This window comes from Oryx dammah, unplaced genomic scaffold, assembly GCF_014754425.2.
Source record: "Oryx dammah isolate SB20612 unplaced genomic scaffold, SCBI_Odam_1.1 HiC_scaffold_24, whole genome shotgun sequence".
NCBI classification, from domain to species: Eukaryota; Metazoa; Chordata; class Mammalia; order Artiodactyla; family Bovidae; genus Oryx; species Oryx dammah.
The window spans coordinates 23,554,896-23,559,790 of record NW_024070208.1 but is presented as its reverse complement, the minus strand read 5'-3'; the positions used below and the strand labels follow the sequence as shown (position 1 = coordinate 23,559,790).

General features: G+C 34.9%; 1 non-coding gene across 1 annotated transcript; it reads right to left on the bottom strand.

Moving 5' to 3' along the window:
- Nucleotides 1-258: 258 nt before the first annotated feature.
- On the bottom strand, nucleotides 259-365 carry LOC120883411. Its single transcript, XR_005725771.1, has one exon. It is a non-coding gene; the product is annotated as a U6 spliceosomal RNA (small nuclear RNA).
- Between the last annotated feature and the right edge of the window lie 4,530 nt (nucleotides 366-4,895).

Genomic DNA, 4,895 nt, shown 5'->3' with positions numbered 1-4,895 from the left:
CTCACCCTCTCCCACAGAGTCCAAAAGACTGTTCTATACATCTGTGTCTCTTTTGCTGTCTCGCATACAGAGTTATCATTACCATCTTTCTAAATTCCATATATATGCGTTAGTATACTGTATTGGTATTTTTCTTTCTGGCTTACTTCACTCTATATAATAGGCTCCAGTTTCATCCATCTCATTAGAACCGTTTCAAATACATTCTTTTTAATGGCTGAGTAATATTCCACTGTGTATATGTACCACAGCTTTCTTAAAAATATGGAATGCTTCATGAATTTGCGTGTCATCCTTGCGCAGGGGCCATGCTAATCTTCTCTGTATTGTTCCGATTTTAGTATACGTGCTGCCAAAGCGAGCACAGAGTTTAAGGTTTAAAATAGGATCATCAGCGAAGGTCTCACTGGTAAAGAAATATTTGGGCAAAGGCTGAAGGATATTAGAGAGCAGCAGTTTGGTTCTCTGAGGTAAGAATGTTTCAAGCAGAGAGAAAAACAGATTCAAAGGTCTAAGAGAGAAGATGTAAATAATGAGAAAAAGAAATTGATTCACTTCCATCTTTTACAACCTACGTACAACTGAGGTTTTTGAGAACAGACACAAAACAACAAACATTGTATGGATATGGGTGATAGACATCTGGAGTCTGTGTAATTCAAAATACACATTTCTGAGGGGACATAGCAAAGGAACTAATTGATTCTGCTTGGATGAAGAGACAGAAGGCTTCCCTATTGAGATAGCAATGAACATTTGGTAAAATTGGCAGACAACCAGCAATTTAATCATGCTGCTATGTGTCTGTCATTTTGAACTGACTTTGTCTAGTCATTTTGAATTAAAGTGACATTCAGAACAAATTTATTTTTTTTAACAGTTTTACTAGATCATGAAGATGAGAAATTTAAGAAATTAGTCTGAACACAGATCACCTATTTGAATAACGCTGTCTACTAGCAACCAGAAATTCTGTAGTTATATTTCTAATAAAGTTTTGTCCTTAATTTCATACTGAAATAATCTTGAAATATGGTTGTTGAGAATATTCAGAATTAAGATGCATTAACTGGTCCCAAAATCATTGAGATCTGAGTGGTCAGTTAAGTCATTTCACTGTATTGCATTTTAGAATGAATAGAGAGTTTATATATATATATCATATAACTGTAAGAAATTAGAAAAGAAGTCATATTCTACTAACCAAAACTTAAAATCTGTAATAATTGAGAAATTAGTGTCTCACTTTACATTTTGCCCCAGAAATGACTAAGGCTCAGAGATAATAAACTTGATTTATGGATACAAAACAGGTAATTTGTATTTCCTATTATTAACAAAATATTCTCTGAGCCTTTTTCAGAATGTCAAAACACACATGAAAAGAAAATAAGTTTCATCAGCAAATAAGTCATTCACATATTTTTTAAAGCTGACAGAAGAAACAGGTTGTCTGACCAGTTTTTATTCTATTCATGCTCTTTTATGTGAAAGACACCATTCTGATATTTCAAAACATTAGGCCAAAGGATGAAGGTACATAGTGTTTTGAAATATTTGTCTGCATTCCCCAGACTTCCTTAAAATACGTAATCATTTGGGGCAGTATAAATAAATGAATAGTTCTATGGAGATGCATTTATGTCCGTGGTCACAAGCAGAGTCAGAGAGTCCCTGCCTTCACTTTTCTACTCAGCTCTTCTTGTCAGCCTACAACAGAAATAGACCCTTGCCCTCCTTCCAAGAAACAGCACAGCAAAGCATGCACAAGACAGCAAGGTGTACAAAGAATACTCTGAAATAGTGCTTAAAAACTATGATCACAAATACAATGAGAATCTACATCCTGACCCCACCTTAGCTATACGGACATAAGTTCTGGTCTCCAGGAAGTGTCAGGATCTAGTAAGCAAGAATGATGAAGCAAATGATCAGAACATTGTTGATTTCACTCATGACTACCTTTGATGGCTATGGACACGAGTGCAGAGCAGCATTAATGCCACTTAGCACTAGAGGCGGCTAGAAGAGCACCTGTAGGCAGAGGCTGCCAAAGGCTGCTCTCGAGAAGTAAGAGGAATAGCAGAGAAGAAAAAGGGGAGAGGAGCTTAGCAGCAGGAAAAGGAAGCTCTTATTTCTTTAGATCTCTCAAAACCTGGGAAGAAGCTACACAAAATTTGGAAGTTTGGGAGGCAGACAAGAAATCTACAAGCAAATGTGGTATTAACATAGTTTTTAGATGTCTGGCTGGTGAATTGAAGTTGATTTCAGGAAATCTCAGCAGTTTTAAGACAGCTGGAATGCAAGAAACTCCTTTACCTAAAGGGATCCACAAAAATATGTATCTTTGGGCAAAAGGTCAAAAATGAGGAGAAAAGCTACTGAGTTAACACTGTTTCCTGATTTACAATGATTAAACTTGTCAGCTAGTTCTGTTAAAGTCCAATTTGGAGGGCAAACCGCTGTCCATATCAGTGTCACAGATATTCCACATAAAGCAGTAGATCCATAACATTCTTAGTCTAAGTCACTTGAGGCATCAAAAGAAAAAGGCTCTGTGTGTTTTTCTGGGTGTATAGTTGGATTATACATAGGCATTAATAGAAAATTATTTTCATTAGTGTTGTATTTTGAACATTATCATATTCTAACTAAAGACTTTCTTGCTGTCATCTCCAGAAGGTGCTGTAAAGATTAAGGATTAAGCAATTTGTGGTTATGCTGGCTCTAATGATAAATTCATTTTATAGATCCTCAAAGGTTACTAAATTAAGGTACAAACTTTGAATCTTTCAAAATTTATGTGCTGCTGTTTTTAAAATTTTTTTTATTGTAGTATAGTTGCAGTTTAGTAAAGTGAGTCAGCTATACAGCAAAGTGAATCAGCTATATGTGTAGATACATCCCCTCTCTTTTGGATTTCTGAAGAGAACTGAGTAGAGTTCCCTGTGTTACACAGTAAGTTCTCATTAGTTGTCTATTTTATACAAAGTGTCAATAGTGTATATCTGTCAATCCCAATCTCCCGATTCATCCCATCCTCCCTTTCCCCCTTGATATCCATACATTTGTTCTCTATATCTGTGTCTTTATTTCTGCTTTGTAAATAAGATATCTGTATCAACTTTTTCAGATCCCTCATATGATGTTTGTTTTTCTCTTTCTGACTCACTTCTGTATGACAGTCTTTAGGTCCATCCTCATCTCCACAAATGACCCAATTTCATTCCTTTTTATGGCTGAGTAATATTCCATGGTATATGTGTACCTGTGTGCCACTATCTTATTCAAACCATTTTGTAGTAGCAACTCAATTTCCAGTGGCTAGTACAAACCACCCCAGCCAATCAAGTAATCTAGTTTGTCAAATGTTTGATTCATATTATGAAAAACACAAAGTAGACATGTGGAAATCTCAGCCTTGAGTTTTATGAAACCATTTCTGTATCTCCCAGTGGAAACACTCCTTCTTGGAAACTTGGAAGACTTAAATCATAAAAGTCTAAAGTTGCAATGAAGGGAAGCAAACATTTGCTAATAGACTCCCAGAAGGAACTGTGAGAGGAGCCATAGAGATGGTTAAACATTCTGATGTTAAACATTTATAGTGATTAATGTTTTATTGACATTATAACATTATAACTGCTATGCTCTTATCAAACAAGTAATTATTTAATCAATAATTTTTTTGGCAAAATAAGAGCATTTCTCCCATATAAAAATTAAATATTAATAGAGTATGTGATGCAGTTAAAACTAAGGTAATCAATAAGCAACTTATTCAATGCCACTACCTCAAATCCTTTCAGGAATGAAGCAAGTGGGTAAAAATTTCATAATACTAAACATTAGATATATACATGATGCTAATACATTTTACTGTGGGATTTGAGCCATAGGACAAGTATAAAACATGGATTATAAGCTTTCCATATAATAAAAAATTCACTTCAAATATACAGATGCTCAGAAAATATAATTTAACTGGAAATAGATGGAAAATAAACATGCTTTTTGAGACTTCATAACTGCATAAAAGTTTTTAATGCACTTTTATGGTTCGGAAAAATTGGGCTGGAAATGAAAAATAACTAGCAACATTTATAATTAACTCCTTTGTCAAAATGTTTTCAGGCAGCTAATTCTTCAGGAAATGTAGCATGGTCCACTGCCAGTTAGAATGAATTAATACTTTATTTTCCCTAGGTAGTATCTCACACCTGTTTCTAATATTTGTTCCTTTGAAATAATTCCATGCACTTGGTTCACTGATTTCTCCTTTTCAAATCTGCCTAGTCTAAAAGAGTTGAGCATAACTACTAACCCAGGTGGTCTAGAAATCTCTCTCACTGCAAGAATTGCAGTTAACCCTACTGGGTGGCAGTGGATATGATGCTTAACAAAACACGCCACTTTCCTTAAAGAAATCACATAGACCACACAGTCCTACTTCTCCACTGATGCAGATGCCTAATGAGATGGGTTAATGGATTTGACTTCTTCAAATAAGTGATAAAGCAACTTCCAACATAAACATGAATCATTATGCTCCAAGGAAAGCAGTGGTGATAAATTTCTTTCTGTGGTTTTTAAATCCAGCTAAAGATAACCTGAATAAAAGCCCTGGACATGTGAATCAGTTTATCCCTGTAATGTGTTGGAGCTTTGTTTCCATTTGTATAGTGAACTATTGCCATTCAGTTGAAAGCCATGGATACACAAATATATGATCTTAGATTCACTGAGCATGTATGAAAAAAAATAATTATTCATTGTTTATTCTGAAAGAATTTCTGACCTTACAAAGGCCACAGTTTGGTCACAAAAGCAGCTAAAGCCACCAAAGAAATATAGTAAATGTCAGAGTTTACTACCAAAGTTCAAAGAAGGAAGAC